Here is a 22,834-nt window from a genome sequence, read left to right as displayed (position 1 = left end):
CTGCTCCCTTTGATTCCACTTTGTCCTACAGTGTTTCCCATCGGCCAAACATTTTACAATGCGTTCCCCCTGCTTCCTTTGGTTCCCCTCTGTCGTGCAGTGTTCCCCACGGTTCCCCAGTTTTCCAATGCGTTCCCTCTGCTCCCTTTGGTGCCCCTCTGTTCTGCAGTGTTCCCCACGGTTCCCCACTTTTTCCAATCTGTTTCCCCTGCTACCTCTGGTTGCCCTCTGTTCTGCATTTTTCCACACTGTTCCCCACTTTCGCCAATCCGTTCCCCCTGCTTCCTTTGGTTCACCTCTGTTCTGCAGATCTTTCCACGACTCCCCACTTTTTACAATCTGTTCCCCCTGCTCCCTTTGGTTCCCCTCTGTTCTGCATTGTTCCCCACGGTTCCCCACTTCTCCAAACTGTACCCCCTGCTCCCTTTGGTTCCCCTCTGTTCTGCAGTGTTCCTCACGGTTCCCCACTTTTTCCAATCTGTTCTTCCTGCTCCCTTTGGTTCCCCACTGTTCTGCATTTTTCCACACGGTTCCCCACTTTTTTCCAATCTGTTCCCCCTGCTTCCTTTGATTCCCCACTGTTCTGCATTTTTCCACACGGTTCCCCACTTTTTCCAATCTGTTCCACCTGCTCCCTTTGGTTCGTCACTGTTCTGCAGTGTTCCTCACGGTTCTCCAAATTTTTTCTAATCTGTTCCCCCTTCTCCCTCTGGTTCGCCTCTGTTCAACATTTTTCCACACGGTTCCCCACTTTTTCCAATCCGTTCCCCCTGCTTCATTTGGGTCCCCACTGTTCTGCAGAACTCCCCATGATTCCCCACTTTTTCCAATCTGTTCCCCCTTCTCCCTTTGGTTCCTCTCTGTTCTGCATTGTTCCCCACGGGTCGCCACTTTTCCGAGTTGTTCCCCCTTCTCCCTTTGTTTCCTCTCTGTTCTGCAGTTTTCCCCATTGTTCTACAAATTTTTTCTATTCTGTTCCCATGCTCCCTTTGGTTCCCCTCTGCCCTGCAGTATCCCCCATGGTTCCTTACTTTTTCCAATCCGTTCCCCCTGCTACCTCTGGGTCCCCTCTGTTCTGCAGTGTTCCCCACAGTTACCCACTTTTTCCAATCGGTTCCCCCTGCTCCCTTTGATTACCCTCTGTCATGCAGTGTTCGCCTTGGGCCCCACTTTTTGCAATCCGTTTCCCCTGCTCCCTTTGGTTCCCCTCTGTGCTGCAGTGTTCACCACGGTTCCCCACTTTTTACAACCTGTACCTCCTGCTCCCTTTGGTTCCCCTCTGAAAATGCAGTGTCCCCCATGGTTCCCCACTTATTCCAATCCGTTCCCCCTGTTCCCTTTGGTTCACCTCTGTGCTGCAGTGTTCACCACGGTTCCCCACATTTTACAACCTGTACCTCCTGCTCCCTTTGGTTCCCCTCTGTCATGCAGTGTTCCCCACGGTTCCCCACTTTTTCCAATCCGTTCCCTCTGCTCCCTTTGGTTACCCTCTATTCTGCAGTGTTCCCCACGATTCTCCACATTTTTTTCCATCCTGTACCCCTGGCTCCCTGTGGTTCCCCTCTGCATTGAAGTGTTACCCATGGGACCACACTTTTCCCAACCTGTTCCCCTTGTTCCCTTTGGTTCCCCTCTGTCCTGCCATATTCTCCACAGTTATCAACTTTTTGCAATCCATTCCCCCTGCTCCGTTTGGTTCCCCGCTGTTCTGCAGTGTTCCCCACGGTTCCCCACTTTTTCCAATCTGTTCCCCCTGCTCCTTTGGCTCCACTCTGTTCTGCAGTTTTCCACACGTTTCCCCACATTTTCCAAACCATTCCCCCGGCTCGCATTGTTTTCATACTGTTCTGGCGCGTTCCCAACGGTTCCCCACTTTTTGACAATCTGTTCGTCCTGCTCCCTTTGGTTCCCCTCTATCTGCAGTGTCCTCCACGCTTACCAACTTTTTGCAATCCATTCCCCCTGCTCTGTTTGTTTCTCCTCTGTCCTGCATTGTCCTCCACGGTTCCCAACTTTTTGAAATGCATTCCACCTGCTCCGTTTGTTTGCCCTCTGTTCTGCAGTGTTACCCACAGTTCCCCACTTTTTCCAATCAGTTCCCCCTGCTCCCTTTGATTCCCCTCTGTCCTACAGTGTTCCCCATCGGCGCAACTTTTTACAATCCGTTCCCCCTGCTTCCTTTGGTCCACCTCTTTTCTGCAGTGTTCCCCACGGTTCCCCACTTTTTCCAATGCATTCCCTCTGCTCCCTTTGGTGCCCCTCTGTTCTGCAGTGTTCCCCAGGGTTCCCCACATTTTCCAATCTGTTCCCCTTGATCCCTTTGGTTCACCTCTGTTCTTCAGTTTTCCCCACGGTTCCCCACATTTTCCAAACCATTCCCACGGCTTGCTTTGTTTTCATACTGTTCTGCAGCGTTCCCCACGGTTCCCCACTTTTTTACAATCTGTTCGCCCTGCTCCCTTTGGTTCCCCTCTGTTCTGCAGTGTCCTCCACGCTTACCAACTTTTTGCAATCCATTCTCCCTGCTCCGTTTGTTTGTCCTCTGTTCTGCAGTGTTCCCCACAGTTTCCCACTTTTTCCAATCAGTTCCCCCTGCTCCCTTTGATTCCCCTCTGTCCAACAGTGTTCCCCATCGGCCCAACCTTTTACAATCAGTTCCCCCTGCTTCCTTTGGTTCCCCTCTGTCGTGCAGTGTTCCCTACGGTTCCCCAGTTTTCCAATGCGTTCCCTCTGCTCCCTTTGGTGTCCCTCTGTTCTGCAGTGTTCCCTACGGTTCCCCACTTTTTCCAATCTGTTTCCCCTGCTACCTCTGGTTGCCCTCTGTTCTGTATTTTTCCACACTGTTCCCCGCTTTTTCCAATCTGTTCCCCCTGCTTCCTTTGGTTCACCTCTGTTCTGCAGTATGCCCCACGGTTCCCCACATTTTCCAATCCGTTCCCTCTGCTCCCTTTGGTTCCCCTCGGTTCTGCAGTGTTCCCCACAGTTCTCCACCATTTCCAATTTGTTCCCCCTGCTCCCTTTGGTTCCCCACCTTTCTGTATTTTTACATACTGTTCCCTACTTTTTCCAATCGGTTCCCCACTTTTTCCAATCTGTTCCCCCTGCTCCCTTTGGTTCTCCTCTGTTCTGCAGTGCTCCCCACGATACTCCACATTTTTTTCCATCCTGTAACCCCTGCTCCCTATGGTTCCCCTCTGCCTTGCAGTGTTACCCATGGGACACCACTTTTTCCAACCTGTTCCCCTTGTTCCCTTTGGTTCCCCTCTGTCCTTCCGTGGGGTAATCCGTTGCCCCTGCTCCGTTTGGTTCCCCTCTGTTCTGCAGTTTTCCCCAAGGTTCACCCTGGTTCCATTCTGTTCCCCCTGCTCCTTTGGCTCCACTCTGTTCTGCAGTTTTCCCCACGGTTCCCCACATTTTCTAAACCATTCCCCCGGCTTGCTTTGTTTTCATACTGTTCAGCAGCATTCCCCACGGTTCCCCACTTTTCTACAATCTGTTCCCCCTGCTCCATTTGGTTCCCCTCTGTTCTGCAGTGTCCTCCATGCTTACCAACTTTTTGCAATCCATTCCCCCTGCTCCGTTTGTTTGCCCTCTATTCTGCAGTGTTCCCCACAGTTCCCCACTTTTTCCAATCAGTTCCCCCTGCTCCCTTTGATTCCCCTTTGTCCTACAGTGTTCCCCATCGGCCAACCTTTTTACAATCCGTTCCCCCTGCTTCCTTTGGTTCCCCTCTGTCGTGCAGTGTTCCCCACGGTTCCCCAGTTTTCTAATGCGTTCCCACTGCTCCCTTTGGTGCCCCTCTGTTCTGCAGTGTTCCCCACGTTTCCCCACTTTTTCCAATCTGTTTCCCCTGCTTACCTCTTGTTGCCCTCTGTTCTGCATTTTTCCACACTGTTCCCCACTTTTGCCCATCCGTTCCCCCTGCTTCCTTTGGTTCACCTCTGTTCTGCAGATCTCTCCATGAATCCCCACTTTTTCCAATCTGTTCCCCCTGCTCCCTTTGGTTCCCCTCTGTTCTGCATTGTTCCCCACGGTTCCCCACTTCTCCAAACTGTACCCCCTGCTCCCTTTGGTTCCCCTCTGTTCTGCAGTGTTCCTCACGGTTCCCCACTTTTTCCAATCTGTTCTTCCTGCTCCCTTTGGTTCCCCATTGTTCTGCATTTTTCCACACGGTTCCCCACTTTTTCCAATCTGTTCCCCCTGCTTCCTTTGCTTCCCCACTGTTCTGCATTTTTCCACACGGTTCCCCACTTTTTCCAATCTGTTCCACCTGCTCCCTTTGGTTCCTCACTGTTCTGCAGTGTTCCCCACGGTTCTCCAATTTTTTTCTAAACTGTTCCCCCTTCTCCCTCTGGTTCGCCTCTGTTCTACATTTTTCCACACGGTTCCCCATTTTTTCCAATCCGTTCCCCCTGCTTCCTTTGGTCCACCTCTTTTCTGCAGAGTTCCCCACGGTCCAGTTTTTCGAATCCTTTCCCCCTGCTCCCTTTGTGTCCCCACTGTTCTGCAGAACTCCCCACGATTCCCCACTTTTTCCAATCTGTTCCCCCTTCTCCCTTTGGTTCCTCTCTGTTCTGCAGTTTTCCCCACGGTTCTCCAAATTTTTTCTAATCTGTTCCCATGCTCCCTTTGGTTCCCCTCTGCCCTGCAGTGTCCCCCATGGTTCCATACTTTTTCCAATCCGTTCCCCCTGCTACCTTTGGTTCCCCTCTGTTCTGCAGTGTTCCCCACAGTTCCCCACTTTTTCCAATCGGTTCCCCCTGCTCCCTTTGATTACACTCTGTCATTTAGTGTTCGCCATGGGCCCCACTTTTTGCAATCCGTTTCCCCTGCTTCCTTTGGTTCACCTCTGTGCTGCAGTGTTCACCACGGTTCCCCACATTTTACAACCTGTACCTCCTGCTCCCTTTGGTTCCCCTCTGTCATGCTGTGTTCCCCACGGTTCCCCACTTTTTCCAATCCGTTCCCTCTGCTCCCTTTGGTTACCCTCTATTCTGCAGTGTTCCCCACGATTCTCCACATTTTTTTCCATCCTGTACCCCCGGCTCCCTATGGTTCCCCTCTGCATTGAAGTGTTACCCATGGGACCACACTTTTCCCAACCTGTTCCCCTTGTTCCCTTTGGTTCCCCTCTGTCCTGCCATATTCTCCACAGTTATCAACTTTTTGCAATCCATTCCCCCTGCTCCGTTTGGTTCCCCGCTGTTCTGCAGTGTTCCCCACGGTTCCCCACTTTTTCCAATCTGTTCCCCCTGCTCCTTTGGCTCCACTCTGTTCTGCAGTTTTCCACACGTTTCCCCACATTTTCCAAACCATTCCCCCGGCTCGCATTGTTTTCATACTGTTCAGCAGCGTTCCCCACGGTTCCCCACTTTTTTACAATCTGTTCGCCCTGCTCCCTTTGGTTCCCCTCTGTTCTGCAGCGTCCTCCACGCTTACCAACTTTTTGCAATCCATTCCCCCTGCTCCGTTTGTTTGCCCTCTGTTCTGCAGTGTTCCCCACAGTTCCCCACTTTTTCCACTCAGTTCCCCCTGCTCCCTTTGATTCCACTTTGTCCTACAGTGTTTCCCATCGGCCAAACATTTTACAATGCGTTCCCCCTGCTTCCTTTGGTTCCCCTCTGTCGTGCAGTGTTCCCCACGGTTCCCCTGTTTTCCAATGCGTTCCCTCTGCTCCCTTTGGTGCCCCTCTGTTCTGCAGTGTTCCCCACGGTTCCCCACTTTTTCCAATCTGTTTCCCCTGCTACCTCTGGTTGCCCTCTGTTCTGCATTTTTCCACACTGTTCCCCACTTTTGCCAATCCGTTCCCCCTGCTTCCTTTGGTTCACCTCTGTTCTGCAGATCTTTCCACGATTCCCCACTTTTTACAATCTGTTCCCCCTGCTCCCTTTGGTTCCCCTCTGTTCTGCATTGTTCCCCACGGTTCCCCACTTCTCCAAACTGTACCCCCTGCTCCCTTTGGTTCCCCTCTGTTCTGCAGTGTTCCTCACGGTTCCCCACTTTTTCCAATCTGTTCTTCCTGCTCCCTTTGGTTCCCCACTGTTCTGCAGTGTTCCTCACGGTTCCCCACTTTTTCCAATCTGTTCTTCCTGCTCCCTTTGTTTCCCCTTTGTTCTGCATTTTTCCACATGGTTCCCCTCTTTTTCCAATCTGTTCCCCATGCTCCCTTTGGTTCCTCTCTGTTCTGCATTGTTCCCCACGGGTCCAATGCTTTTCCGAGCTGTTCCCCCTGCTCCCTTTGGTTCTGCTCTGTTCTGCAGTTTTCCCCAATGTTCTCAACTTTTTCCAATCTGTTCCTCTTGCTCCCTTTGTTTCCCCACTGTTCTGCATTTTTGCACACGGTTCCCCACTTTTTCAAAACTGTTCCCCCTGCTCCCTTTGGTTCTTCACTGTTCTGCAGTTTTCCTCACGGTTCTCCACATTTTTCCAACCTGTACCCCCTGCACCCTATGGTTCCCCTCTGCCCTGCAGTGTCCCCCATGGTTCCCCACTTTTTCCAATCCGTTCCCCCTGTTCCCTTTGGTTCGCCTCTGTTCTGCAGTGTTCCCGACGCTTCCCCACTTTTTCCAATCCGTTTCCCCTGCTCCCTCTGGTTTCCCCTCTGTTCTGCATTTTTCCACACTGTTCACTACTATTTCCAATCCGTTCCCCCTGCTCCTTTTGGTTCCTCACTGTTCTGCAGTGTTCCCCACGGATCTCCAAATTATTTCTAATCTGTTCCCCCTTCTCCCTCTGGTTCGCCTCTATTCTACATTTTTCCACACGGTTCCCCATTTTTTCCAATCCGTTCCCCCTGCTTCCTTTGGTCCACCTCTTTTCTGCAGAGTTCCCCACGGTCCACTTTTTCGAATCCTTTCCCCCTGCTCCCTTTGGGTCCCCACTGTTCTGCAGGACTCACCACGATTCCCCACTTTTTCCAATCTGTTCCCCCTTCTCCCTTTGGTTCCTCTCTGTTCTGCATTGTTCCCCATGGGTCTGCACTTTTCCGAGCTGTTCACCCTGGTCCCTTTGGTTCCGCTCTGTTCTGCAGTTTTCCCCACGGTTCTCCAAATTTTTTGTAATCTGTTCCCATGCTCCCTTTGGTTCCCCTCTGTTCTGCAGTGTTCCCCACTGTTCCCCACTTTTTCCAATCGGTTCCCCCTGCTCCCTTTGATTCCCCTCTGTCCTACAGTGTTCCCCATCGGCCCAACTTTTTACAATCCGTTCCCCCTGCTTCCTTTGGTTCCCCTCTGTCGTGCAGTATTCCCCACGGTTCCCCGGTTTTCCAATGCGTTCGCTCTGCTCCCTTTGGTGCCCCTCTGTTCTGCAGTGTTCCCCACGGTTCCCCACTTTTTCCAATCTGTTTCCCCTGCTACCTCTGGTTGCCCTCTGTTCTGCATTTTTCCACACTGTTCCCCACTTTTTCCAATCCGTTCCCCCTGCTTCCTTTGGTTCACCTCTGTTCTGCAGTGTGCCCCACGGTTCCCCACTTTTTCCAATCCGTTCCCTCTGCTCCCTTTGGTGCCCCTCTGTTCTGCAGTGTTGCCCACGGTTCCCCACTTTTTCCAATCTGTTTCCCCTGCTACCTCTGGTTCCCCTCTGTTCTGCATTTTTCCACACTGTTCCCCACTTTTTCCAATCTGTTTCCCCTGCTACCTCTGTTTCCCCTCTGTTCTGCATTTTTCCACACTGTTCCCCACTTTTTCCAATCCGTTCCCCCTGCTTCCTTTGGTTCACCTCTGTTCTGCATTTTTCCACACGGTTCCACACATTTTCCAATCTCTTCCCCCTGCTCCCTTTGGTTCCTCTCTTTTCTGCATTGTTCCCCACGGGTCCCCATTTTCCGAGCTGTTCCCCCTGCTCCCTTTGGTTCCGCTCTGTTCTGCTGTTTTCCCCACTGTTCTCAACTTTTTCCAATCTGTTCCTCCTGCTCCCTTTGGTTCCCCACTGTTCTGCATTTTTGCACACGGTTCCCGACTTTTTCACAACTGTTCCCCCTTCTCCCTTTTGTTCCTCACTGTTCTGCAGTTTTCCTCACGGTTCTCCACATTTTTCCAACCTGTACCCCCTGCTCCCTATGGTTCCCCTCTGCCCTGCAGTGTCGCCCATGTTTCCCCACTTTTTCCAATCCGTTCCCCCTGTTCCCTTTGGTTCGCCTCTGTTCTGCAGTGTTCCCGACACTTCCCCACTTTTTCCAAACCGTTCCACCTTCTCCCTTTGGTTCCCCTCTATTCTGCAGTGTTCCCCACGATTCTCTACATTTTTTTCCATCCTGTACCCCCTGCTCCCTTTGGTTCCCCACTGTTGTGCATTTTTCCACAAGGTACCCCACTTCTTCTAATCTGTTCCTCCTGCACCCTTTGTTTCCCCACTGTTCTGCATTTTTTCACACGGTTCCCCACTTTTTCCAATCTGTTCCCCCTGCTCCCTTTGGTTCCTCACTGTTCTGCAGTGTTCCCCACGGTTCCCCACTTTTTCCAATGCATTCCCCTGCTCCCTTTGGTTCCCCTCTATTCTGCAGTGATCCTCACGGTTCCCCACATTTTCCAAACTGTTCCCCCTGCTCGCTTTGGTTTCATACTGTTCTGCAGTGTTCCCCACTTTTTTACAATCTGTTCGCCCTGCTCCCTTTGGTTCCCCTCTGTCATGCAGTGTTTTCACAGTTCCCCAATTTTTTCCTATCTGTTCCCCCTGATCCCTTTGGTTCCCCTCTGTCATGCAGTGTTTTCACAGTTCCCCAATTTTTTCCTATCTGTTCCCCCTGAAACCTTTGGTTCTCCTCTGTCGTGCAGTGTTCCCCACAGTTCCCCACTTTTTCCAATCCGGACCCTCTGCTCCCTTTGGTTCCCCTCTGTTCTGCAGTGTTCCCCACAGTTCCCCACTTTTTCCAATCAGTTCCCCCTGCTCCCTTTCATTCCCCTATGTCCTGCAGTGTTCCCCATGGGCCCCACTTTTTACAATCCGTTCCCCCTGCTACCTTTGGTTTCCCTTTGTCGTGTAGTGTTCCAAACGGTTCCCCACATTTTCCAATGCGTTCCCTCTGCTCCCTTTGGTTCACCTCTGTTCTGCAGACCTCTCCACGTATCCCCACTTTTTCCAATCTGTTCCCCCTGCACCCTTTGGTTCGCCTCTGTTCTGCAGTGTTCCCGACACTTCCCCACTTTTTCCAAACCGTTCCCCCTGCTTCCTTTGGTTCACCTCTGTTCTGCATTTTTCCACACGGTTCCACACATTTTCCAATCTCTTCCCCCTGCTCCCTTTGGTTCCTCTCTTTTCTGCATTGTTCCCCACGGGTCCCCATTTTCCGAGCTGTTCCCCCTGCTCCCTTTGGTTCCGCTCTGTTCTGCTGTTTTCCCCACTGTTCTCAACTTTTTCCAATCTGTTCCTCCTGCTCCCTTTGGTTCCCCACTGTTCTGCATTTTTGCACACGGTTCCCGACTTTTTCACAACTGTTCCCCCTTCTCCCTTTGGTTCCTCACTGTTCTGCAGTTTTCCTCACGGTTCTCCACATTTTTCCAACCTGTACCCCCTGCTCCCTATGGTTCCCCTCTGCCCTGCAGTGTCCCCCATGTTTCCCCACTTTTTCCAATCCGTTCCCCCTGTTCCCTTTGGTTCGCCTCTGTTCTGCAGTGTTCCCGACACTTCCCCACTTTTTCCAAACCGTTCCACCTTCTCCCTTTGGTGCCCCACTGTTCTGCAGTGTTCCTCACGGTTCCCCACTTTTTCCAATCTGTTCTTCCTGCTCCCTTTGTTTCCCCTTTGTTCTGCATTTTTCCACATGGTTCCCCTCTTTTTCCAATCTGTTCCCCATGCTCCCTTTGGTTCCTCTCTGTTCTGCATTGTTCCCCACGGGTCCAATGCTTTTCCGAGCTGTTCCCCCTGCTCCCTTTGGTTCTGCTCTGTTCTGCAGTTTTCCCCAATGTTCTCAACTTTTTCCAATCTGTTCCTCTTGCTCCCTTTGTTTCCCCACTGTTCTGCATTTTTGCACACGGTTCCCCACTTTTTCAAAACTGTTCCCCCTGCTCCCTTTGGTTCTTCACTGTTCTGCAGTTTTCCTCACGGTTCTCCACATTTTTCCAACCTGTACCCCCTGCACCCTATGGTTCCCCTCTGCCCTGCAGTGTCCCCCATGGTTCCCCACTTTTTCCAATCCGTTCCCCCTGTTCCCTTTGGTTCGCCTCTGTTCTGCAGTGTTCCCGACGCTTCCCCACTTTTTCCAATCCGTTTCCCCTGCTCCCTCTGGTTTCCCCTCTGTTCTGCATTTTTCCACACTGTTCACTACTATTTCCAATCCGTTCCCCCTGCTCCTTTTGGTTCCTCACTGTTCTGCAGTGTTCCCCACGGATCTCCAAATTATTTCTAATCTGTTCCCCCTTCTCCCTCTGGTTCGCCTCTGTTCTACATTTTTCCACACGGTTCCCCATTTTTTCCAATCCTTTCCCCCTGCTTCCTTTGGTCCACCTCTTTTCTGCAGAGTTCCCCACGGTCCACTTTTTCGAATCCTTTCCCCCTGCTCCCTTTGGGTCCCCACTGTTCTGCAGGACTCACCACGATTCCCCACTTTTTCCAATCTGTTCCCCCTTCTCCCTTTGGTTCCTCTCTGTTCTGCATTGTTCCCCATGGGTCTGCACTTTTCCGAGCTGTTCACACTGGTCCCTTTGGTTCCGCTCTGTTCTGCAGTTTTCCCCACGGTTCTCCAAATTTTTTGTAATCTGTTCCCATGCTCCCTTTGGTTCCCCTCTGTTCTGCAGTGTTCCCCACTGTTCCCCACTTTTGCCAATCGGTTCCCCCTGCTCCCTTTGATTCCCCTCTGTCCTACAGTGTTCCCCATCGGCCCAACTTTTTACAATCCGTTCCCCCTGCTTCCTTTGGTTCCCCTCTGTCGTGCAGTATTCCCCACGGTTCCCCGGTTTTCCAATGCGTTCACTCTGCTCCCTTTGGTGCCCCTCTGTTCTGCAGTGTTCCCCACGGTTCCCCACTTTTTCCAATCTGTTTCCCCTGCTACCTCTGGTTGCCCTCTGTTCTGCATTTTTCCACACTGTTCCCCACTTTTTCCAATCCGTTCCCCCTGCTTCCTTTGGTTCACCTCTGTTCTGCAGTGTGCCCCACGGTTCCCCACTTTTTCCAATCCGTTCCCTCTGCTCCCTTTCGTGCCCCTCTGTTCTGCAGTGTTGCCCACGGTTCCCCACTTTTTCCAATCTGTTTCCCCTGCTACCTCTGGTTCCCCTCTGTTCTGCATTTTTCCACACTGTTCCCCACTTTTTCCAATCTGTTTCCCCTGCTACCACTGTTTCCCCTCTGTTCTGCATTTTTCCACACTGTTCCCCACTTTTTCCAATCCGTTCCCCCTGCTTCCTTTGGTTCACCTCTGTTCTGCATTTTTCCACACGGTTCCCCACTTTTTCACAACTGTTCCCCCTTCTCCCTTTGGTTCCTCACTGTTCTGCAGTTTTCCTCACGGTTCTCCACATTTTTCCAACCTGTACCCCCTGCTCCCTATGGTTCCCCTCTGCCCTGCAGTGTCCCCCATGTTTCCCCACTTTTTTACAATCTGTTCGCCCTGCTCCCTTTGGTTCCCCTCTGTCATGAATGGTTTTCACAGTTCCCCAATTTTTTCCTATCTGTTCCCCCTGATCCCTTTGGTTCCCCTCTGTCATGCAGTGTTTTCACAGTTCCCCAATTTTTTCCTATCTGTTCCCCCTGAAACCTTTTGTTCTCCTCTGTCGTGCAGTGTTCCCCACAGTTCCCCACTTTTTCCAATCCGGACCCTCTGCTCCCTTTGGTTCCCCTCTGTTCTGCAGTGTTCCCCACAGTTCTCCACCTTTTCCAATTCGTTCCCCCTGCTCCCTTTGGTTCCCCACCTTTCTGCATTTTTCCACACGGTTCCCTACTTTTTCCAATCGGTTCCCCACTTTTTCCAATCTGTTCCACCTGCTCCCTTTGGTTCTGCTCTGTTCTGCACTGTTCCCCACAGTTACCCACTTTTTCCAATCTGTTCCCCCTGTTTCTTTGGCTCCACTCTGTTCTGCAGTTTTCCCCACGGTTCCCCACATTTTCCAAACCATTCCCCCAGCTTGCTTTGTTTTCATACTGTTCAGCAGCATTCCCCACGGTTCCCCACTTTTTTACAACCTGTTCTCCCTGCTCCCTTTGGTTCCCCTCTGTTCTGCAGCGTCCTCCACGCTTACCAACTTTTTGCAATCCATTCCCCCTGCTCCGTTTGTTTGCCCTCTGTTCTGCAGTGTTCCCCACAGTTCCCCACTTTTTTCCACTCAGTTCCCCTGCTCCCTTTGATTCCACTTTGTCCTACAGTGTTTCCCATCGGCCAAACATTTTACAATGCGTTCCCCCTGCTTCCTTTGGTTCCCCTCTGTCGTGCAGTGTTCCCCACGGTTCCCCAGTTTTCCAATGCTTTCCCTCTGCTCCCTTTGGTGCCCCTCTGTTCTGCAGTGTTCCCCACGGTTCCCCACTTTTTCCAATCTGTTTCCCCTGCTACCTCTGGTTGCCCTCTGTTCTGCATTTTTCCACACTGTTCCCCACTTTTGCCAATCCGTTCCCCCTGCTTCCTTTGGTTCACCTCTGTTCTGCAGATCTCTCCACGACTCCCCACTTTTTACAATCTGTTCCCCCTGCTCCCTTTGGTTCCCCTCTGTTCTGCATTGTTCCCCACGGTTCCCCACTTCTCTAAACTGTACCCCCTGCTCCCTTTGGTTCCCCTCTGTTCTGCAGTTTTCCCCACGGTTCCCCACATTTTCCAAACCATTCCCCCGGCTCGCATTGGTTTCATACTGTTCTGCAGCGTTCCCCACGGTTCCCCACTTTTTTACAAGCTGTTTGCCCTGCTCCTTTTGGTTCCCCCGTGTTCTGCATTGTCCTCCACGGTTCCCAACTTTTTGGAATCCATTCCCCCTGTTCCGTTTGTTTGCCCTCTGTTCTGCAGTGTTCCCCACAGTTCCCCACTTTTTCCAATCATTTCCCCCTGCTCCCTTTGATTCCCCTCTGTCCTACAGTGTTCCCCATCGGCGCAACTTTTTACAATCCGTTCCCCCAGCTTCCTTTGGTCCACCTCTTTTCTGCAGTGTTCCCCACGGTTCCCCACTTTTTCCAATGCATTCCCTCTGCTCCCTTTGGTGCCCCTCTGTTCTGCAGTGTTCCCCACGGTTCCCCACATTTTCCAATCTGTTTCCCCTGATCCCTTTGGTTCACCTCTGTTCTGCAGTTTTCCCCACGGTTCCCCACATTTTCCAAACCATTCCCCCGGCTTGCTTTGTTTTCATACTGTTCTGCAGTGTTCCCCACGGTTCCCCACTTTTTTACAATCTGTTCGCCCTGCTCCCTTTGGTTCCCCTCTGTTCTGCAGTGTCCTCCATGCTTACCAACTTTTTGCAATCCATTCCCCCTGCTCCGTTTGTTTCCATCTGTTCTGCAGTGTTCCCCACAGTTCCCCACTTTTTCCAATCAGTTCCCCCTGCTCCCTTTCATTCCCCTCTGTCCAACAGTGTTCCCCATCGTCCCAACCTTTTACAATCCGTTCCCCCTGATTCCTTTGGTTCCCCTCTGTCGTGCAGTGTTCACCACGGTTCCCCAGTTTTCCAATGCGTTCCCTCTGCTCCCTTTGGTGGCCCTCTGTTCTGCAGTGTTCCCCACGGTTCCCCACTTTTTCCAATCTGTTTCCCCTGCTACCTCTGGTTGCCCTCTGTTCTGCATTTTTCCACACTGTTCCCCACTTTTTCCAATCCGTTCCCCCTGCTCCTTTTGGTTCCCCCCTGTTCTGCATTGTCCTCCACGGTTCCCAACTTTTTGGAATCCATTCCCCCTGTTCCGTTTGTTTGCCCTCTGTTCTGCAGTGTTCCCCACAGTTGCCCACTTTTTCCAATTAGTTCCCCCTGCTCCCTTTGATTCCCCTCTGTCCTACAGTGTTCCCCATCAGCGCAACTTTTTACAATCTGTTCCCCCTGCTTCCTTTGGTCCACCTCTTTTCTGCAGTGTTCCCCACGGTTCCCCACTTTTTCCAATGCATTCCCTCTGCTCCCTTTGGTGCCCCTCTGTTCTGCAGTGTTCCCCAGGGTTCCCCACATTTTCCAATCTGTTCCCCTTGATCCCTTTGGTTAACCTCTGTTCTGCAGTTTTCCCCACGGTTCCCCACATTTTCCAAACCATTCCCACGGCTTGCTTTGTTTTCATACTGTTCTGCAGCGTTCCCCACGGTTCCCCACTTTTTTACAATCTGTTCGCCCTGCTCCCTTTGGTTCCCCTCTGTTCTGCAGTGTCCTCCACGCTTACCAACTTTTTGCAATCCATTCTCCCTGCTCCGTTTGTTTGTCCTCTGTTCTGCAGTGTTCCCCACAGTTTCCCACTTTTTCCAATCAGTTCCCCCTGCTCCCTTTGATTCCCCTCTGTCCAACAGTGTTCCCCATCGGCCCAACCTTTTACAATCAGTTCCCCCTGCTTCCTTTGGTTCCCCTCTGTCGTGCAGTGTTCCCTACGGTTCCCCAGTTTTCCAATGCGTTCCCTCTGCTCCCTTTGGTGTCCCTCTGTTCTGCAGTGTTCCCTACGGTTCCCCACTTTTTCCAATCTGTTTCCCCTGCTACCTCTGGTTGCCCTCTGTTCTGTATTTTTCCACACTGTTCCCCGCTTTTTCCAATCCGTTCCCCCTGCTTCCTTTGGTTCACCTCTGTTCTGCAGTATGCCCCACGGTTCCCCACATTTTCCAATCCGTTCCCTCTGCTCCCTTTGGTTCCCCTCGGTTCTGCAGTGTTCCCCACAGTTCTCCACCATTTCCAATTTGTTCCCCCTGCTCCCTTTGGTTCCCCACCTTTCTGTATTTTTACATACTGTTCCCTACTTTTTCCAATCGGTTCCCCACTTTTTCCAATCTGTTCCCCCTGCTCCCTTTGGTACTCCTCTGTTCTGCAGTGCTCCCCACGATACTCCACATTTTTTTCCATCCTGTAACCCCTGCTCCCTATGGTTCCCCTCTGCCTTGCAGTGTTACCCATGGGACACCACTTTTTCCAACCTGTTCCCCTTGTTCCCTTTGGTTCCCCTCTGTCCTTCCGTGGGGCAATCCGTTGCCCCTGCTCCGTTTGGTTCCCCTCTGTTCTGCAGTTTTCCCCAAGGTTCACCCTGGTTCCATTCTGTTCCCCCTGCTCCTTTGGCTCCACTCTGTTCTGCAGTTTTCCCCACGGTTCCCCACATTTTCTAAACCATTCCCCCGGCTTGCTTTGTTTTCATACTGTTCAGCAGCATTCCCCACGGTTCCCCACTTTTCTACAATCTGTTCCCCCTGCTCCATTTGGTTCCCCTCTGTTCTGCAGTGTCCTCCATGCTTACCAACTTTTTGCAATCCATTCCCCCTGCTCCGTTTGTTTGCCCTCTATTCTGCAGTGTTCCCCACAGTTCCCCACTTTTTCCAATCAGTTCCCCCTGCTCCCTTTGATTCCCCTTTGTCCTACAGTGTTCCCCATCGGCCAACCTTTTTACAATCCGTTCCCCCTGCTTCCTTTGGTTCCCCTCTGTCGTGCAGTGTTCCCCACGGTTCCCCAGTTTTCTAATGCGTTCCCACTGCTCCCTTTGGTGCCCCTCTGTTCTGCAGTGTTCCCCACGTTTCCCCACTTTTTCCAATCTGTTTCCCCTGCTTACCTCTTGTTGCCCTCTGTTCTGCATTTTTCCACACTGTTCCCCACTTTTGCCCATCCGTTCCCCCTGCTTCCTTTGGTTCACCTCTGTTCTGCAGATCTCTCCATGAATCCCCACTTTTTCCAATCTGTTCCCCCTGCTCCCTTTGGTTCCCCTCTGTTCTGCATTGTTCCCCACGGTTCCCCACTTCTCCAAACTGTACCCCCTGCTCCCTTTGGTTCCCCTCTGTTCTGCAGTGTTCCTCACGGTTCCCCACTTTTTCCAATCTGTTCTTCCTGCTCCCTTTGGTTCCCCATTGTTCTGCATTTTTCCACACGGTTCCCCACTTTTTCCAATCTGTTCCCCCTGCTTCCTTTGCTTCCCCACTGTTCTGCATTTTTCCACACGGTTCCCCACTTTTTCCAATCTGTTCCACCTGCTCCCTTTGGTTCCTCACTGTTCTGCAGTGTTCCCCACGGTTCTCCAATTTTTTTCTAAACTGTTCCCCCTTCTTCCTCTGGTTCGCCTCTGTTCTACATTTTTCCACACGGTTCCCCATTTTTTCCAATCCGTTCCCCCTGCTTCCTTTGGTCCACCACTTTTCTGCAGAGTTCCCCACGGTCCAGTTTTTCGAATCCTTTCCCCCTGCTCCCTTTGTGTCCCCACTGTTCTGCAGAACTCCCCACGATTCCCCACTTTTTCCAATCTGTTCCCCCTTCTCCCTTTGGTTCCTCTCTGTTCTGCAGTTTTCCCCACGGTTCTCCAAATTTTTTCTAATCTGTTCCCATGCTCCCTTTGGTTCCCCTCTGCCCTGCAGTGTCCCCCATGGTTCCATACTTTTTCCAATCCGTTCCCCCTGCTACCTTTGGTTCCCCTCTGTTCTGCAGTGTTCCCCACAGTTCCCCACTTTTTCCAATCGGTTCCCCCTGCTCCCTTTGATTACACTCTGTCATTTAGTGTTCGCCATGGGCCCCACTTTTTGCAATCCGTTTCCCCTGCTTCCTTTGGTTCACCTCTGTGCTGCAGTGTTCACCACGGTTCCCCACATTTTACAACCTGTACCTCCTGCTCCCTTTGGTTCCCCTCTGTCATGCTGTGTTCCCCACGGTTCCCCACTTTTTCCAATCCGTTCCCTCTGCTCCCTTTGGTTACCCTCTATTCTGCAGTGTTCCCCACGATTCTCCACATTTTTTTCCATCCTGTACCCCCGGCTCCCTATGGTTCCCCTCTGCATTGAAGTGTTACCCATGGGACCACACTTTTCCCAACCTATTCCCCTTGTTCCCTTTGGTTCCCCTCTGTCCTGCCATATTCTCCACAGTTATCAACTTTTTGCAATCCATTCCCCCTGCTCCGTTTGGTTCCCCGCTGTTCTGCAGTGTTCCCCACGGTTCCCCACTTTTTCCAATCTGTTCCCCCTGCTCCTTTGGCTCCACTCTGTTCTGCAGTTTTCCACACGTTTCCCCACATTTTCCAAACCATTCCCCCGGCTCGCATTGTTTTCATACTGTTCTGGCGCGTTCCCCACGGTTCCCCACTTTTTTACAATCTGTTCGCCCTGCTCCCTTTGGTTCCCCTCTGTTCTGCAGCGTCCTCCACGCTTACCAACTTTTTGCAATCCATTCCCCCTGCTCCGTTTGTTTGCCCTCTGTTCTGCAGTGTTCCCCACAGTTCCCCACTTTTTCCACTCAGTTCCCCCTGCTCCCTTTGATTCCACTTTGTCCTACAGTGTTTCCCATCGGCCAAACATTTTACAATGCGTTCCCCCTGCTTCCTTTGGTTCCCCTCTGTCGTGCAGTGTTCCCCACGGTTCCCCAGTTTTCCAATGCGTTCCCTCTGCTCCCTTTGGTGCCCCTCTGTTCTGCAGTGTTCCCCACGGTTCCCCACTTTTTCCAATCTGTTTCCCCTGCTACCTCTGGTTGCCCTCTGTTCTGCATTTTTCCACACTGTTCCCCACTTTTGCCAATCCGTTCCCCCTGCTTCCTTTGGTTCACCTCTGTTCTGCAGATCTTTCCACGACTCCCCACTTTTTACAATCTGTTCCCCCTGCTCCCTTTGGTTCCCCTCTGTTCTGCATTGTTCCCCACGGTTCCCCACTTCTCCAAACTGTACCCCCTGCTCCCTTTGGTTCCCCTCTGTTCTGCAGTGTTCCTCACGGTTCCCCACTTTTTCCAATCTGTTCTTCCTGCTCCCTTTGGTTCCCCACTGTTCTGCAGTGTTCCTCACGGTTCCCCACTTTTTCCAATCTGTTCTTCCTGCTCCCTTTGTTTCCCCTTTGTTCTGCATTTTTCCACATGGTTCCCCTCTTTTTCCAATCTGTTCCCCATGCTCCCTTTGGTTCCTCTCTGTTCTGCATTGTTCCCCACGGGTCCAATGCTTTTCCGAGCTGTTCCCCCTGCTCCCTTTGGTTCTGCTCTATTCTGCAGTTTTCCCCAATGTTCTCAACTTTTTCCAATCTGTTCCTCTTGCTCCCTTTGTTTCCCCACTGTTCTGCATTTTTGCACACGGTTCCCCACTTTTTCAAAACTGTTCCCCCTGCTCCCTTTGGTTCTTCACTGTTCTGCAGTTTTCCTCACGGTTCTCCACATTTTTCCAACCTGTACCCCCTGCACCCTATGGTTCCCCTCTGCCCTGCAGTGTCCCCCATGGTTCCCCACTTTTTCCAATCCGTTCCCCCTGTTCCCTTTGGTTCGCCTCTGTTCTGCAGTGTTCCCGACGCTTCCCCACTTTTTCCAATCCGTTTCCCCTGCTCCCTCTGGTTTCCCCTCTGTTCTGCATTTTTCCACACTGTTCACTACTATTTCCAATCCGTTCCCCCTGCTCCTTTTGGTTCCTCACTGTTCTGCAGTGTTCCCCACGGATCTCCAAATTATTTCTAATCTGTTCCCCCTTCTCCCTCTGGTTCGCCTCTATTCTACATTTTTCCACACGGTTCCCCATTTTTTCCAATCCGTTCCCCCTGCTTCCTTTGGTCCACCTCTTTTCTGCAGAGTTCCCCACGGTCCACTTTTTCGAATCCTTTCCCCCTGCTCCCTTTGGGTCCCCACTGTTCTGCAGGACTCACCACGATTCCCCACTTTTTCCAATCTGTTCCCCCTTCTCCCTTTGGTTCCTCTCTGTTCTGCATTGTTCCCCATGGGTCTGCACTTTTCCGAGCTGTTCACCCTGGTCCCTTTGGTTCCGCTCTGTTCTGCAGTTTTCCCCACGGTTCTCCAAATTTTTTGTAATCTGTTCCCATGCTCCCTTTGGTTCCCCTCTGTTCTGCAGTGTTCCCCACTGTTCCCCACTTTTTCCAATCGGTTCCCCCTGCTCCCTTTGATTCCCCTCTGTCCTACAGTGTTCCCCATCGGCCCAACTTTTTACAATCCGTTCCCCCTGCTTCCTTTGGTTCCCCTCTGTCGTGCAGTATTCCCCACGGTTCCCCGGTTTTCCAATGCGTTCGCTCTGCTCCCTTTGGTGCCCCTCTGTTCTGCAGTGTTCCCCACGGTTCCCCACTTTTTCCAATCTGTTTCCCCTGCTACCTCTGGTTGCCCTCTGTTCTGCATTTTTCCACACTGTTCCCCACTTTTTCCAATCCGTTCCCCCTGCTTCCTTTGGTTCACCTCTGTTCTGCAGTGTGCCCCACGGTTCCCCACTTTTTCCAATCCGTTCCCTCTGCTCCCTTTGGTGCCCCTCTGTTCTGCAGTGTTGCCCACGGTTCCCCACTTTTTCCAATCTGTTTCCCCTGCTACCTCTGGTTCCCCTCTGTTCTGCATTTTTCCACACTGTTCCCCACTTTTTCCAATCTGTTTCCCCTGCTACCTCTGTTTCCCCTCTGTTCTGCATTTTTCCACACTGTTCCCCACTTTTTCCAATCCGTTCCCCCTGCTTCCTTTGGTTCACCTCTGTTCTGCATTTTTCCACACGGTTCCCCACATTTTCCAATCTCTTCCCCCTGCTCCCTTTGGTTCCTCTCTTTTCTGCATTGTTCCCCACGGGTCCCCATTTTCCGAGCTGTTCCCCCTGCTCCCTTTGGTTCCGCTCTGTTCTGCTGTTTTCCCCACTGTTCTCAACTTTTTCCAATCTGTTCCTCCTGCTCCCTTTGGTTCCCCACTGTTCTGCATTTTTGCACACGGTTCCCGACTTTTTCACAACTGTTCCCCCTTCTCCCTTTGGTTCCTCACTGTTCTGCAGTTTTCCTCACGGTTCTCCACATTTTTCCAACCTGTACCCCCTGCTCCCTATGGTTCCCCTCTGCCCTGCAGTGTCGCCCATGTTTCCCCACTTTTTCCAATCCGTTCCCCCTGTTCCCTTTGGTTCGCCTCTGTTCTGCAGTGTTCCCGACACTTCCCCACTTTTTCCAAACCGTTCCACCTTCTCCCTTTGGTTCCCCTCTATTCTGCAGTGTTCCCCACGATTCTCTACATTTTTTTCCATCCTGTACCCCCTGCTCCCTTTGGTTCCCCACTGTTGTGCATTTTTCCACAAGGTACCCCACTTCTTCTAATCTGTTCCTCCTGCACCCTTTGTTTCCCCACTGTTCTGCATTTTTTCACACGGTTCCCCACTTTTTCCAATCTGTTCCCCCTGCTCCCTTTGGTTCCTCACTGTTCTGCAGTGTTCCCCACGGTTCCCCACTTTTTCCAATGCATTCCCCTGCTCCCTTTGGTTCCCCTCTATTCTGCAGTGATCCTCACGGTTCCCCACATTTTCCAAACTGTTCCCCCTGCTCGCTTTGGTTTCATACTGTTCTGCAGTGTTCCCCACTTTTTTACAATCTGTTCGCCCTGCTCCCTTTGGTTCCCCTCTGTCATGCAGTGTTTTCACAGTTCCCCAATTTTTTCCTATCTGTTCCCCCTGATCCCTTTGGTTCCCCTCTGTCATGCAGTGTTTTCACAGTTCCCCAATTTTTTCCTATCTGTTCCCCCTGAAACCTTTGGTTCTCCTCTGTCGTGCAGTGTTCCCCACAGTTCCCCACTTTTTCCAATCCGGACCCTCTGCTCCCTTTGGTTCCCCTCTGTTCTGCAGTGTTCCCCACAGTTCCCCACTTTTTCCAATCAGTTCCCCCTGCTCCCTTTCATTCCCCTATGTCCTGCAGTGTTCCCCATGGGCCCCACTTTTTACAATCCGTTCCCCCTGCTACCTTTGGTTTCCCTTTGTCGTGTAGTGTTCCAAACGGTTCCCCACATTTTCCAATGCGTTCCCTCTGCTCCCTTTGGTTCACCTCTGTTCTGCAGACCTCTCCACGTATCCCCACTTTTTCCAATCTGTTCCCCCTGCACCCTTTGGTTCGCCTCTGTTCTGCAGTGTTCCCGACACTTCCCCACTTTTTCCAAACCGTTCCCCCTGCTTCCTTTGGTTCACCTCTGTTCTGCATTTTTCCACACGGTTCCACACATTTTCCAATCTCTTCCCCCTGCTCCCTTTGGTTCCTCTCTTTTCTGCATTGTTCCCCACGGGTCCCCATTTTCCGAGCTGTTCCCCCTGCTCCCTTTGGTTCCGCTCTGTTCTGCTGTTTTCCCCACTGTTCTCAACTTTTTCCAATCTGTTCCTCCTGCTCCCTTTGGTTCCCCACTGTTCTGCATTTTTGCACACGGTTCCCGACTTTTTCACAACTGTTCCCCCTTCTCCCTTTGGTTCCTCACTGTTCTGCAGTTTTCCTCACGGTTCTCCACATTTTTCCAACCTGTACCCCCTGCTCCCTATGGTTCCCCTCTGCCCTGCAGTGTCCCCCATGTTTCCCCACTTTTTCCAATCCGTTCCCCCTGTTCCCTTTGGTTCGCCTCTGTTCTGCAGTGTTCCCGACACTTCCCCACTTTTTCCAAACCGTTCCACCTTCTCCCTTTGGTGCCCCACTGTTCTGCAGTGTTCCTCACGGTTCCCCACTTTTTCCAATCTGTTCTTCCTGCTCCCTTTGTTTCCCCTTTGTTCTGCATTTTTCCACATGGTTCCCCTCTTTTTCCAATCTGTTCCCCATGCTCCCTTTGGTTCCTCTCTGTTCTGCATTGTTCCCCACGGGTCCAATGCTTTTCCGAGCTGTTCCCCCTGCTCCCTTTGGTTCTGCTCTGTTCTGCAGTTTTCCCCAATGTTCTCAACTTTTTCCAATCTGTTCCTCTTGCTCCCTTTGTTTCCCCACTGTTCTGCATTTTTGCACACGGTTCCCCACTTTTTCAAAACTGTTCCCCCTGCTCCCTTTGGTTCTTCACTGTTCTGCAGTTTTCCTCACGGTTCTCCACATTTTTCCAACCTGTACCCCCTGCACCCTATGGTTCCCCTCTGCCCTGCAGTGTCCCCCATGGTTCCCCACTTTTTCCAATCCGTTCCCCCTGTTCCCTTTGGTTCGCCTCTGTTCTGCAGTGTTCCCGACGCTTCCCCACTTTTTCCAATCCGTTTCCCCTGCTCCCTCTGGTTTCCCCTCTGTTCTGCATTTTTCCACACTGTTCACTACTATTTCCAATCCGTTCCCCCTGCTCCTTTTGGTTCCTCACTGTTCTGCAGTGTTCCCCACGGATCTCCAAATTATTTCTAATCTGTTCCCCCTTCTCCCTCTGGTTCGCCTCTGTTCTACATTTTTCCACACGGTTCCCCATTTTTTCCAATCCTTTCCCCCTGCTTCCTTTGGTCCACCTCTTTTCTGCAGAGTTCCCCACGGTCCACTTTTTCGAATCCTTTCCCCCTGCTCCCTTTGGGTCCCCACTGTTCTGCAGGACTCACCACGATTCCCCACTTTTTCCAATCTGTTCCCCCTTCTCCCTTTGGTTCCTCTCTGTTCTGCATTGTTCCCCATGGGTCTGCACTTTTCCGAGCTGTTCACCCTGGTCCCTTTGGTTCCGCTCTGTTCTGCAGTTTTCCCCACGGTTCTCCAAATTTTTTGTAATCTGTTCCCATGCTCCCTTTGGTTCCCCTCTGTTCTGCAGTGTTCCCCACTGTTCCCCACTTTTTCCAATCGGTTCCCCCTGCTCCCTTTGATTCCCCTCTGTCCTACAGTGTTCCCCATCTGCCCAACTTTTTACAATCCGTTCCCCCTGCTTCCTTTGGTTCCCCTCTGTTCTGCAGTGTTCCCCACGGTTCCCCACTTTTTCCAATCTGTTTCCCCTGCTACCTCTGGTTGCCCTCTGTTCTGCATTTTTCCACACTGTTCCCCACTTTTTCCAATCCGTTCCCCCTGCTTCCTTTGGTTCACCTCTGTTCTGCAGTGTGCCCCACGGTTCCCCACTTTTTCCAATCCGTTCCCTCTGCTCCCTTTGGTGCCCCTCTG

Source organism: Narcine bancroftii, unplaced genomic scaffold, assembly GCF_036971445.1.
Source record: "Narcine bancroftii isolate sNarBan1 unplaced genomic scaffold, sNarBan1.hap1 Scaffold_149, whole genome shotgun sequence".
NCBI classification, from domain to species: Eukaryota; Metazoa; Chordata; class Chondrichthyes; order Torpediniformes; family Narcinidae; genus Narcine; species Narcine bancroftii.
The sequence above is the reverse complement of the archived record's forward strand: the minus strand, read 5'-3'. Positions refer to the sequence as shown.